We start from the raw sequence: 14,950 nt of genomic DNA, 5'->3' as shown, positions 1-14,950 counted from the left end.
CAATGGGAATACTAATAATCTTATAAAAAATTAAAAAAAATCACTAGTCTAGTCTATCAGACACCTTACATAAATATTTTGTATTTTTTACTTTTTAGAATTTTTGTTAACTGCAAGTAAAGCCTGTTTTATACGCTGCAATGTATCTTACAATGTGTCGGCGGGGTCACGTCGTAAGTGACGCACATCCGGCATCGTAAGGTACATTGCAGTGTGTGACAGGTACGTGCGATTGCGATTGAACGTTAAAACGTTCATCGCATACACATCATATGCAGCACCCTGGGATATGCTACCCCAGTGATCTGCAGGATCCTAAGGCTTTCTGGAACACCCTATGCTGACAACCCACACCTCACACACAGGTAGGGGCACATTCCCTGAGACCTGGGCGCAGCATGTAGAGGGTTAACAGTGGTCATATGTGAGAACCAATCCCTTAGCTGTTAGCCTGGGAAAGGGGTGTGGCTTGTGGGAAACAACAGGTGTTGCTAGGCAGAGTTGGAAGAGAGGAAAAAATGACAGTTGAAGGAGTGACAGTTGAAAGGAGCCAGAGAGTGAGAGGGGTGTGAGGATCGTGAGGAGACCCCCAAAAGGTGACTAGGAGGTAGTAGCCTGAGGGTAGATAGATCCCAGGCACTACGCACGAGGGGCTACTGGACCCCAGAGTAGACAACAGCTCCAAGCAGTCTGCTGATCCAGCCGTGTGTGGTGACTTCCAGGGTACCACACCACCCATAGGCTCAGGGACACAGCCTCATATATAGGACCCGGGAGAGGGCACAGAGAACTGGCCTACCCCACAAGGGACCGCGAGGTCTGTCATACTGGGCCTGGAAAACAAAGGAGCGGAGCGCCGCAGGTCACCAACAGCTTCAGGCAAGGGGACCATCAGCTCTGTATGTGCACGGAGGGCTCAACTGGGACTCACGTCAGCACCGGGACAAAGGAAAGTCGGTTAACCAGCCATGCCAAATTGCACTTGCAACATCAAGTGAGTAAATATCAGTTAATCTGCAAGAACTGTGTCGTGTCTATTACTGGTGAACCACAAGGCGCAGCACACCTACATGGGACTTAAGCCCCTACTGGCGGAGGGTGCAAACACACTTGCTGCTATACCATCTGTCCCTAAAACCACAGCAGCGGCGGGACATCTTATTACCGCAACCCGCCAGTGGCGTCACAAGTGACATAAAATAACCCTGTTACCGAGCGCACCCCAGGTAACGGAACCGGGATCGGCCACCTGTGACGGTGATCCCCATTATCAACCACCCGGAACCGAGTATCCCAAGGGCCTGGGGTGTGGCAGCGCTCTGCAAATTGGCGTCACGAACAGGATGCAAACTAGGTTCAGCAACCCTAGGTGCAGTGTGCCTTAAACCGTTTAAAATTGTATATAGACTTTTGTCGCCATTTTGCCTCAGTAAAAACTACTGCGCCATCACTCTGGCTGTAAAAGAGAGCAAAGTATGAAAAAGTGCGCAGGAAAACATGGCTCCGCCCCCCCACAGGGAATCTGCAGAGAAGCCAAACACCGAGCAGTAGCCTGACTTCAGGAGCTCCTGAGCCGCTCGGGATCCCCATAGAGAAGGTTGCTGAAATTAATCAAGGGGGACTGAAATGGAAGCGCAAGAGAACGGAGACGCTGCCGGACCGAGTTGGAGCGCAGACGCTGTGGCGGTGGCACCGACCATGCCGCTCATTCTACCCTACCTCCCAGGCGCGACCTGGATGCCCCAGTACAATGGCAAATTGGATACCTTAGCCGGATTCAAAAAGAAAATAACTACTTCAATGGACATGTATCCCTTAACCGGCAAGCAAAGGGTGTCCATTATACTGGGTCAGCTTAAAGGGGCAGCGGAACTAGAAGCAGAAACTTGGTCAGATGCTGAACGCGAGTCAGTAACCACCATCTTTGACAAATTGAAACTTACATTTGAGACTCGCACTGAGGCAGAACTGCGGATGGAGTTCTACAACTGCAGGCAGAAACCGAAGGATAACATCAGGGACTATGCCCTGAGACTCCAAGCAGCAATAAGGACATTAAAACATGTTGAATCTCTCAGTGCCAGAGAGGAAAACTGGATGCTAACGGAGCAGTTCATACAGGGCCTGTTGTCATCAGAGGACCGCAAGCAACTGCGCCTGTGGTCCCTTGAACATGCTGATGCAGACTTTGCAACTCTAAAAGATCGGGCTATCAAGGCGTTGCAGCCCCCGGCAACCTCAGACTCTACCCTGACGGTGCTACATGTCAGTGTCCCTTCCTTGGAAGTGGAACCTGCCTCCTCTATTCCAGCAAAGGCCAATGGGCAGGTTGCGACCCCTAGTGCACCAGAGGACCTGCGTTACCAAGTGCAGCGACTCAGCGAGGACGTAGCAAAGATCCTCAAAGCCATGCAGCTTGGTCCAGAGCCCAAGCCACCAGACTGTATCCTACTTGCTGACTGCCCTGAGGACGTCCCGTGGATGAGGAACCAGAGGAGTCCTCCACTGCGAGGAAGACCCACCGATCGCTATTGTTCTTCAGGACAACCTATCTGCCGGCATTGCGGTAAAACAGGCCATTTTGCAAGAAGATGTCCTTTAAATATGCAACCCCTGGGGCCAAGGGCCAATCCCCAGGTGTAAGTCGACAAGGCCCAATGGAATGGCGTGACCGGTATGTGGGAGGACGTCCGATTCTGTCCATTACTTTGGACGGGATCCCCACTTCTGCATTGTTGGACCATTCCCTATGAGCTGTACTGCCGATTCTGGTGTGATGAAGAACTCACCCGACCTGATCCAAGCCTCATCATATATGCTGTAAACGGGTTACCAGTAGAGCAGATAGGATTTAAGGAAGTAACCATAAAGGTGGGGAAGGTGGAGCTTAGGGGTCAGGGATTGATTGTTGTTAAAAGTGATGCAAATGATAGAAATCCCCATGTGATCTTAGGTACCAATGTCATCGAAAATTGTTTGGGAGAAGTATTGTTCTTGCTCCAACAGATCGCCAAGACTGCCAATGCCAAGCAGCAGAGGGTCCTGCAGAAGGAGATTAAAGTCCTCTTGCTAAAACAACAGGTAAACCAGTCTGGTGGAGAACTGGGTAGTGTGCGGGTAATGGATTCTAACCCCATTGTGTTACCTCCAAGAAGTTAAATGATGGTGTGGTGTCGGGCATCCATAGGTCCTAGAGGGAGAGATTACCAGGCAGTGGTAGAGCCCGTGTAGTCAGGGGACTGGTCCACAATCCTGACAGCCAGGGGGGTTGTCAATGTACACAAAGGGAGAGTTCCTGTATGTATATTAAATTGTGGGGACGAGGAAGCCAAATTGCCCAGGTACGCTAAAATTGGTAAATTGTTTACCATCACTGAAAATGCCATTCAAGCAGCAGAACCACTTGCACCAACAGACCTGGAAGATGAGTAATTAGCAAATTGGTACCAGGAACTCCATGTTGGTACCGACTCCACGCCTTCTTACCAGAAGCAAGGAGTATACCGGGTTGTGCAGGAATACGAACCAGACTTCAGTAAGCATCCATTGGATTTTGGGAGAATTAAAGGGGTACAACACTATATCCCCACTGGGAATCATCCTCCCATCAGAGAGCGATACAGACCTGTACCACCAAAACACTATCAGAGGGCCAAAGAAATGCTAAATGACATGAAGGAGGCTGGGGTTATCCGAGATAGTTGTAGCCCTTGGGCAGCTCCACTAGTCTTAGTCAGAAAAAAAGATGGCACCATGCGGATGTGTGTAGATTACAGGCAGATAAATCGCATTACACATAAGGATGCTTACCCATTACCCCGCATAGAAGAGTCACTAGCTGCACTCAAGACTGCTAACTACTTTTCCACCTTAGACCTTACTAGTGGGTATTGGCAGGTCTCTGTAGCAGAGGAAGACCGGGAGAAAACTGCGTTTGCCACCCCGATGGGCCTGTGCGAGTTCAACAGTATGCCGTTTGGACTCTGTAATGCACCTGGAACCTTCCAGCGCCTGATGGACTGTTGTCTGGGGCATCTGAATTTTGAAACTGTACTACTCTATTTAGATGACGTCATTGTGTTCTCCAAGTCCTACGAAGACCATCTGGAACATCTGGCAGCGGTGTTTGAAGCACTATCCAAGTACGGCATGAAGCTGAAACCATCCAAGTGCCATCTCCTTAAACCAAAGGTTCAGTATCTGGGACACATAGTCAGTGCTGAGGGAGTCGCGCCAGATCCAGACAAGATAACAGTCATCAAGAGCTGGCCAAGACCAACTACTATCAAAGAGGTACGTCAGTTCCTGGGCCTGGTAGGATACTACCGAAGATTCATCAAAGGTTACACCAAGATGGCTGCCCCCTTGTCAACCCAAGAAAGGCTGCCCCCTTGTCAACCCAAGAAAGGCAAGAAGTCTGATCCTCTATTCGAATGGGGCGAAAAAGAAGAAAGTTCCTTCAAACAAATGAAGTGGGCTCTGACGGGGGAAGAAATTCTTGCTTATCCAGACTACAACTTGCCCTTTGTGCTGTACACAGATGCCAGCAACGTGGGATTAGGAGAAGTGTTGTCACAGGTCCAGAATGGGAGAGAGCGAGTAATTTCCTACGCTAGCAGAAAGCTTCGGCCTACTGAGAGAAATCCGGAAAATTACAGCTCTTTCAAGTTGGAGTTTCTGGCCATGGTCTGGGCTATCACTGAGAGGTTCAAGCACTATCTAGCAGCCACTAAGTTTACAGTCTTCACTGACAATAATCCTCTTACCCATCTAGACACAGCAAAGTTGGGCGCATTAGAACAACGTTGGGAAGCTCAGTTATCCAACTATGACTTTATCATCAAATACAGAGCTGGACATAAGAACGCAAATACAGATGCGCTGTCAAGAATGCCCCATTTGCAAGAAGAGGGAGAAGACATAGATGAGCTAGAAGACATAGAGCTACCTGCCTTCCATCGTAAGAGAACATGCCAATGTCAACAAACTGGTTCTAGACCAAAAGAGGCAACCTTGAAACCCTTATCACATTTTAGTTGGAAAGAGACACAGGACAGTGATCCCGCTGTCAGCTTAATTAAGAGACTGGTAAGCCAAACCGATTCTCGTCTTGCACCAGAGGCTCCACAAGAAACCCAACATCTGTGAAAGAAAAGAAATAAGTTGTTTATCCACCGGGGAACACTCTGTAGATGATTCATCAATCCAAAAACTCACGAGATGAGGTGGCAAGTGATAATACCAAAAAGAGATGTCCCAATAGTGTTTGAAGCGTACCACAACGACGCCGGACACTTCGGTTGGAAGAAACTTGAGATATTACTCCGTGAAAGATTCTACTGGGTTGGAATGAGATCTTCTATCGAAAACTGGTGTAGAAATTGTGGTCCATGTGCTTTAAGAAGAAAAGACAGAGATAGTCAAAGAGCACCACTGCAACCTATTGTTACCAAACAACCTCTAGAACTAGTCGCCTTAGACCATGTGAAGTTAACACCGAGTACCAAAGGTTATACTTATGCCCTTACCATTGTAGACCACTATTCAAGATTCCTTGTAGTAGTACCAGTCAAGAACCTAATAGCACAAACAGCAGCAAAAGCGTTTCAAGCCTACTTTTGCAGACCTCATGGTTATCCAGAGCAAGTAATTGCAGATAAAGGACCAGCGTTTGAAGCAGAAGTTTTTCAAGAGTTCTGTAATATGTATGGTTGTAAAAAGATTCGTACAACATCCTATCTCCCTCAAGGAAATGGAATGTGTGAGAAAATGAATCAGATCGTCATTGATATGCTAAAGACCCTACCACTTTAAGATAGGAACAAATGGCCAGAAAAATTGCATGACCTAGTGGATATGTATAACAACATCCCCGTAGGGTCTACAAACTTCCCCCCAGCTTATCTTATGTGAGCAAGACCAGGAAGATTACCCATCGACATAGAGATGGGAGTCCTAAACCCTGAAGACCATCCACAAAGTGATTGGAATACAGTTCGTCAAGCTGAATACAAGAAAGCTCAAGAATGTGTTGAAAGGAATTTAGACCAAAGTAGGGAAAAACAAGACAGAGATTACAACAAAAACGCAAAAGCTGTACCATTGACACCTGGAGAAAGGGTACTAAAAAGAAAAAGAAGACTTCACAAACTTGATGATCAATGGGAAGAAGAACCTTACATTGTCCAAACATCTAACTTTGACAACAAAAAAGTCTGTATTATTAGCAAAGATGAAGGAAAAACATCAACAGCTGTTTCTAGAGACCATTTAAAGAAATGCCCAGAACAGTTAGCACCAAAACAAAGTACAAAAAGAATTGTAAATCTACCTCAACCTGAGCCAAAGAAGAAATGATCCATTCTGTATTAGGAGATTTCCCAGAAGAGTGGCCGCAATACAATGGAGCCATAGTCATACCTTGTATCACCTTTCCACAAGTACCAGAAGAACCTGTACCAAGACAAGAAGAACTTGTACCAGTACAAGAACCAGAATAAATCTTAGGGGAAGTTGAACCTGAACGTTCTGCAAACATTGACCTTGTCAATCCTACAGTAAGGGTAAGAACACGTAGATACTTACCAAGTCAACCTACCATACCAACTGTAGTACAAAACACAGACAACATTGACACACCAGAGTTGCGTAGGTCAAACAGAAGCAACATTGGTCATCCCCCATCCAGACTAGGTGAGTGGGAATTCTACTAAAGATGGTCATTAAATACATATTAACTGTATGTAAAATGTAAATAATGTATATTAAGCATGTTGACCCTACAGAGACTGACCTGTATGGACTTTTGGGTCACTAACAACTGTTCATAATGTTTGTTTAAGTACTGTGCCTCCCTTTGGGAAGAATCCAGGTTTTTCCCCATCCTTTGTTTTTAATGGACCTTAGCCACAGGACTGGAGTGGCACAAAAACATTTGTACATAGTTGCACACGTTGTGCTTTTCATTGGGATTACCCAGGAACTAAATTTTTGTTCCCGACACCCGAAAAGGAGAGCCGTAAGTCGCAGGGAGGGTCTGCAGCGGAGCAGGCTGAGACCCCCATCACCATCATAACCGGTGATGTGCTCCCTAGGGCAGTTCCCCAGAGGGAACATTCACCAGGACGTTCGAAGAGGTCCACCAGATAGTGGCCTCAGAGACTGTGGGTGGTGGGAAGAAAAGTGTACAGAGTACTAACCTGTTACAAATGTATATTTGTTATTTATTGCTGTTTTAAAAATAATTTATATTTTGCAGATTTTCTTGTTTTGCAGCCCACGGACATGCTGGTCTTAACCAAGGGGGAATGCAGCACCCTGGGATATGCTACCCCAGTGATCTGCAGGATCCTAAGGCTTTCTGGAACACCCTATGCTGACAACCCACACCTCACACACAGGTAGGGGCACATTCCCTGAGACCTGGGCGCAGCATGTAGAGGGTTAACAGTGGTCATATGTGAGAGCCAATCCCTTAGCTGTTAGCCTGGGAAAGGGGTGTGGCTTGTGGGAAACAACAGGTGTTGCTAGGCAGAGTTGGAAGAGAGGAAAAAATGACAGTTGAAGGAGTGACAGTTGAAAGGAGCCAGAGAGTGAGAGGGGTGTGAGGATTGTGAGGAGACCCCCAAAAGGTAACTAGGAGGTAGTAGCCTGAGGGTAGATAGATCCCAGGCACTACGCATGAGGGGCTACTGGACCCCAGAGTAGACAACAGCTCCAAGCAGTCTGCTGATCCAGCCGTGTGTGGTGACCTCCAGGGTACCACACCACCCATAGGCTCAGAGACACAGCCTCATATATAGGACCCGGGAGAGGGCACAGAGAAGTAGCCTACTCCACAAGGGACCGCGAGGCCTGTCATACTGGGCCTGGAAAACAAAGGAGCGGAGCGCCGCAGGTCACCAACAGCTTCAGGCAAGGGGACCATCAGCTCTGCATGTGCACGGAGGGCTCAACTGGGACTCACGTCAGCACCGGGACAAAGGAAAGTCGGTTAACCAGCCGTGCCAAATTGCACTTGCAACATCAAGTGAGTAAATATCAGTTAATCTGCAAGAACTGTGTCATGTCTATTACTGGTGAATCATAAGGCGCAGCACACCTACATGGGACTTAAGCCCCTACTGGCGGAGGGTGCAAACACACTTGCTGCTATACCATCTGTCCCTAAAACCACAGCAGCGGCGGGACATCTTATTACCGCAACCCGCCAGTGGCGTGACACGTGACATATAAAATAACCCTGTTACCGAGCGCCCCCCAGGTAACGGAACCAGGCACGACCACCTGTGATGGTGATCCCCATTATCCACCACCCAGAACCGAGTATCCCAAGGGCCTGGGGTGTGGCAACACTCTGCAAATACCTTTCTCTAGAATTGCACGTCAGATTGTTCATCATTCCCGGTTTAGCACACATTGCAGTGTGTGACATCCCGGGAATGATGAACAGATCTTACCAGCGTCCTGCGGCTCCCGGCCTACAATGCAGAAGGAAGGAGGTGGGCGGGATGTTTACGTCCCGCACAGCTCCACCCCTCCGCTTCTCTTGGCCGGCTGCCACGTGACGTCGATGTGACGCCGAACGTCCCTCTCACTCCAGGAATTGGACGTTCGCCGCCCACATCGAGGTCGTATGGAAGAGTAAGTATGTGTGACGGGGGTTAATCGTTTGTGCGGCACGTTCAACAAATTGAACGTGCCACACATACAATGGGGGCATTGCAAATCGCACGATATCGTATGCGAAATATCAACGTGTAAAGCACGCTTAAGACAGTATGTTTGCAAGCAATTGTACAAATTTTTTATCACCAAAATGACAGGGGGACAGATTATTCAGTTTGGGAAAAAACAAAGATTTTTCTAATGATCTTTAAACACCTGCAACTATAAAGGGGGATTTGCACACAATGACACATCTAACAATAAGTCATCGGGGTCACAGAATTCGTGACGCACATCCAGCGTCATTAGCGACATCATTGCGTGTAACAGCTCCGAGCGAGTGTTAACAATCAAACATACTCATCTAATCGTTGATCATTGACACGTTGTTCATTTTCAAAATCTCATTGGTCGTTGTGGACTCAGTTGTTCGTCGCTCCTGAGGCAGCACACATCGCTATGTGTGACACCCCAGGAACGACGAACAACACCGTACCTGAGTCCTCCAGCAACGAGGTGGGTGTGTCGTTAATGCGGCTGGTCACCGCCCCTCCGCTTCTATTAATCGTCTGCTGTGTGATGTCGCTGTAATGGCGCACGAACCTCCCCCTTAACAAAGAGGTTGTTCGCCGCCCACAGCGACGTAGGTAGGAAGCTAAGTACGTGTGACGGGTGTTAGCGATATTGTGCGTCATGGGCAGCGATTTGCCCGTGACACACAAATGATGGGGGTGGGTGCTTTCATGAGCGACATCGCTAGCGATGTCGCTGCATGTAAAGCCTCCATAACAAGCAGAAATTCTCTATGTCTAAAGTATAAATGGTGATTCATTTATATATGACTAGTGAATCTATGAAGTCCTCTGCAACAAAATGTTGCGAAGGCTGTTTAATTTCAAAAGTTCAAACAGGGCCTGCATGTCTTTCTTGTAAAATATATTACAATTTCTAAGCAGAGATGAGCGGACCCATGGAAGTTCGATTCGGCAGGGTCAACCGAACTTTGAATTAAGATTGGTTTGGGATCCACACTTGACCTGAACTCCAATGGAATTTACTAATTGGGCAGTTCTGTTTGCTTTACTTTGGCTGATTATCACAAAAAGGGGACCGCACATCTTTTTTTTTTTATTTAAATAAACAGCTTAGAGTCACCCTCATTTTTGATATCCAGCCAAGGAACTTTGTGGGAATATTTTTTTTTAATAAATTGATGAACGAGGGAAAGTATTGTAGAATCTTTATTCAAATAAACTATTTTTTCCCTATATGTGCTTTTTTAAAGCTAGCAGAAAAAAATGATCCAGCTCCTACAGTAAAGAGAATGTGGAGCTTAAAACATATCTTTATTGGCAATTTCTGAAATACCCAAATGTATACTCCAATTAAAGATGAGAATTAATTAAACAAGGAAAACCAATTAGTACATGGGAGTTGGCCCATGAATTTGTTTGTGCATTGCAAACAGGTTTAATAATTAAGCCTGCTTTACATGTTACGATTCTGCATACGATATCATATGCGATCGTAACCGCCCCCATCGTATGTGCGGCATGTTCAATTTTGTTGAATGTGCCGCACAAACGATTAACCCCCGTCACACATACATACCCGTCCCTACGACCTCGATGTGGGCGGCGAACGTCCACTTCCTGGAGTGGGAGGGACGTCCGGCGTCACATCGACGTCACGCGGCAGCCAGCCAATAAAAGCAGAGGGGCGGAGATGAGCGGGACGTAAACATCCTGCCCACCTCCTTCCTTCCGCATTGCTGGCCGGGAGCCGCAGGACGCAGGTAAGATCTGTTCATCGTTTCCGTGGTGTCACACACTGCGATGTGTGCTACCCCTGGTATGATGAACAACCTGACGTTCAATTCATGAGGAATGAACGACATGTATGCAATGAACGTTTTACCGTTCATTCGCAATCGCATGTAGCTGTTACACACTACAATGTACCTTACGATGCCGGATGTGCGTCACTTACGACGTGACCCCGCCGACACATCGTATGATATATTGTAGTGTGTAAAGTGGGCTTAACTTGTTAGGATTGGTGAGTTATTTTTTCCTCTGTGTTTTTTAAACTTTAAACTCACAGGGTTAGTAAAGTTAAGCAAAAACATGTCTACTTTACTTTGGCTGGTTATCAGAGATGCATCCAGGCACCTCCTCATGCTTTTCACATTTCTTTTGAGCACTTTTCCCATCCATTTCAGCTATTTTCTGCACCCCCTCCTCACCCCTACACCCCATCACCACCCGATAAATGGTCGTGTTCCCCATAGAGTTCTATAATAGTTGTTACTCAAATGGAGGAGGTCTGACCGTCGGAACTGCTCGATTTGAGTAAAGAACACCCGAGCACTTTAGTGATCGCTCACCACTAACATTTAACAATTGCAGGCACCCCAACAACACTGCTAACTTTTGTAAACTAAAAATAACTTTCCATGCATGTACCTTTGTAGCGACATCTTTATTTTATAAACTTAAAAAAAGTAAATCAACTTAGCTGCACTCATTTAACTTTTTACCATTCTATTTCAACGTTCTATTTTGGCAGCAGTATGCCAAATAACAAATACTGTGATCTGTTGCTACATTTTTGGACAGTTGTCATATCTGCTGGCATTAAAGTTAACATTGTCGGTTTTGTCTGGGAAAAATTCGAGTGAAATATCCCCTAAAATTGTAATAATAAATAATACTGGAAACTGAGGCATTTAACAGTTTACTAGGGATGAGCGAATGTATTCGCCAGTATTCGGTATCCGACGGATAACAAGCTATTCACACCATTAAGTATCCGACGACTAAAACAGCATCTGCTCCGATACTTTCATTTTCATTGCAGATTATGGGCTTGCATTGGAGTCATGTGAACGGGAGACAGAGGAAGGCAATCTGACAGCCTGGAAATGTACACGCTTCTGGGGTGAAGTGAGAAAGAGAGAGAGAGAGAGGGTGTCCCCACAGCTCGCCGTTAGGTCCAACTTAAAATTATTCGAGTTTCCCATAGACTAACTGTTACAGGGGTGTTGTCTGATATAATATAGATGGTGCATATATAGACAGCCAGGGTCCACTGTGAAGTTATATTAGACTGCTGCCTGCAATAACAGAACTAAAGTAGTCTCCGTAAGTTCACAGATATAACTAGAGTTGAGCGCGGTTCGCAGTTCAAGGTTCTCCAGTTTGCGGCTCGAGTGATTTTGGGGGCTGTTCTAGATCGAACTAGAACTCGAGCTTTTTGCTAAAGCTCGATAGTTCTAGATACGTTCGAGAACGGTTCTAGCAGCAAAAAGACAAGCTAATTACTAGCTGGCTTTCCGCTGTAATAGTGTAAGTCACTCTGTGAAAAAATTGCGGTTCCCCCCATATTTGTTACCAGCCAGAATAAAGCCACACGGCTGGAGGCTGGTATTGTCAGGATGGGGAGCTCCACGTTATCGGGAGCCCACCACCCTAACAATATCTTCCAACAGCCACCCGGAATAGCCGCATCCATTAGATGCGACAGTCCCGGGGGACTCTACCCAGCTCATCCCGAATTGCCCTGGTGCGGTGGCAATCGAGGTAATAATGAATCATGCCAGGCGTCCCCCCGATATACCTTCCATGATTAAACTGAAAGTGAAAGTAAAGAAACACAAACAACGAAAAATCCTTTATTTGTAATAAAAGACAAAAAAACCCTGTTTCGCCATTTTATTAAAATCCCCAAATACCCCTCCAGGTCCGACATAATCCACACGACACTGTCAGCTCTGCTACAGAACTAGAGTGCTCTGTATCATCTCCACGTAGCAATGAAGTGAATAGCGCGGTCAGCAGAGACTTCAGCAATGCAGACCTCAAGATTACCAAATGTGCCTATCTTTACCAATAGAGTCAGTAGCTCGGTGGATAGAGCGCTCACCTCAGAAGCATTAGGTCGTGAGTTTTGGTCCCGGTAAAGAATTTAATTTTTTTTAATTTTAAATTATAATTATTATATATTTATAATTAGAATTTAATTTAATTATGCACTGAGGGGAGGAGGTGGACATCAGCTGTGAGCCGCGGGACACACCTCTAAAATCGGAGCAGTTCACGGAATGAGGCTGCATTGCTCTCTCCTCTCTCTCTTCTCTCTTCTCTCTCTCTTTTTCTCTCTCTCTCTCTCTCCTCTCTCTTCTCTCTCTCTTCTCCCTCTCCATTCTCTTCTCTCTCTCTCTCTCTCTCTCTCTCTCCCTCCCTCTTTCTCCTTTCTCTCTCCCTCCCTCTCTCTCTCTCTCCTCTCTCTCTCTTTTTCTCTTTCTTTTTTTCTCAGTCTCTCTTTTTCCCTCTCTCTCCTCTCTCCTCTTTCTCTTCTCTCTCTCTTCTCTCTCCTCTCTCTTCTCTTTCTCTTCCCTCTCTTCTCTCTCTTCTCTCTCTCTCCTCTCTCTCCTTTCTCTCACTTTTCTCTATCTTCTCTCTCTCTTGTCTATGGAGAGAGCACACAGCAGCTGAAGAACAGCAAGACTCAGCATGCTCCATTCACTAGTGTATGCAAGAGAGCAGACAGCAGCTGAAGAACTACAAGGCTCAGCATACTCCATCCAGGACTGTATGCTGGAGTTTTTTGCCCACCCAAAAAATGACGTGGGCTTCACCATATTTTTGTATGCTAGCCAGGTACAGCAGGCGCCTACAGGCTTCCCCCAACCCCAAGCTGCCTATTTGTACCTGGCTGGGAACCAAAAATATAGGGATGCCAGTTATTTTTTTAATTATTTCATGAATTTCATGAAATATTTAAAAAACAAATGACGTGGGCTTCGTCATATTTTTGTATGCTAGCCAGGTACAGCAGGCAGGCACGGCTGCCCCCAACCCCAAGCTGCCTATTTGTACCTGGCTGGGAACAAAAAAAATAAGGAAGCCCTTTTTTTAATTATTTCATAAATTTCATGAAATAATTATAAAAAAATTGACAATAGCCTCGCCCTATTTTTGTGTCCAGCCAGGTACAACTAGGCAGCTGGGGATTGGAATCCGCAGCACAGGATAGCCCGAGCTTTCTGGGCCCCCCTGCTGAGAATTGCAGTCCGCAGCCACCCCAGAAAATGGCGCTCTCATAGAAGCGCCATCACCTGGCACTATAACTAACTCTTCCAGCTGCCCTGGTGACGGTGGCTCGCTGGGTAATTATGAGTTAATACTAGCTTTGTTTTTCTAGCTAGTATTAAGTCAGAGATTCTTAATGTAAGGTAAGTTTGACCCGGCCATTAAAAATCTCCAATAAAGGGTTAAAAAAAGAGACACCCCACAGAGAAAAAATACTTTAATAGAAATGAATACACACGATGCATGGTCTTTTGTCTTCTTTCTACTTCAACCCATGCAGCTCTGCTATATCAGCAGCGCTGCATGGAAGGAAGACGCTGCTGCTTTCTGTGCAGTCTTTTCACTCCGTGAGTGAGCTGAGGCTGCTGGCTGTAAGCGGTGATGTCACCGCTGACAGGCGCGTTGCTATAGCAGCCGGTGAATAACGGAACGGGGAAGCAGAATGGGGATCCGACCATGTGCCAGAGCATATCGCCGGTACACGAGGATGCACAAACGAGCACCGCTTAACGGAGAGATGCACTGACAGAACCTAGCAATGACGTCTAGCCATGGGACCACTCTGTAGCAAATGAGATAATAGACACTTGACTGGTCACATGCTTTTTTGACGTAATGGAAGGTCCTATCATCAGTGCTGGTTACCGCAGCGATTATCGGAAGGAAAAGCGGCGGGAGACAGAGTGCAGGACGCGCGCGGGGACAGGTAAGTGTGATGGCGATGTTTATTAACTGTATATGTACATTTATAATGTGTTTTTATGTGTTTGTGTTTGCCTGCCATTGGCTTCAATGGGGCTCGAGAGGTTCGTCGAGCCGTTCGCCGGACCGAACTCAAACGCGGCCTCCGTTCGACGAACCAAACCGAACTCAAGCCTCTAGAGGCTCGCTCATCTCTAGTGCTTAGCAAAGGTAGTGAAGGCACACAGTTCAATTCAGCTATATTCCACAACTACTGGAAACCAAATACAGTAAATTTGAATATCAAAAGATCTACTTATCTCTAATTAGCACATAATATGGTTGTTTTACATGTGTGTCTTTATCTCTTGTCTCCATATATGATACATCATGGTTTTGTTGCCTTCTATCCTAATTTACATTATGCACATTCCAATAAGAACAAGGAAGACCATTACATGACCATGCGAGTCCAAACCCTTGACCACGAAATACACACACACACATAT

Source organism: Anomaloglossus baeobatrachus, chromosome 2, assembly GCF_048569485.1.
Source record: "Anomaloglossus baeobatrachus isolate aAnoBae1 chromosome 2, aAnoBae1.hap1, whole genome shotgun sequence".
NCBI lineage: Eukaryota > Metazoa > Chordata > Amphibia > Anura > Aromobatidae > Anomaloglossus > Anomaloglossus baeobatrachus.
Note: the sequence above shows the minus strand (reverse complement) of the source record.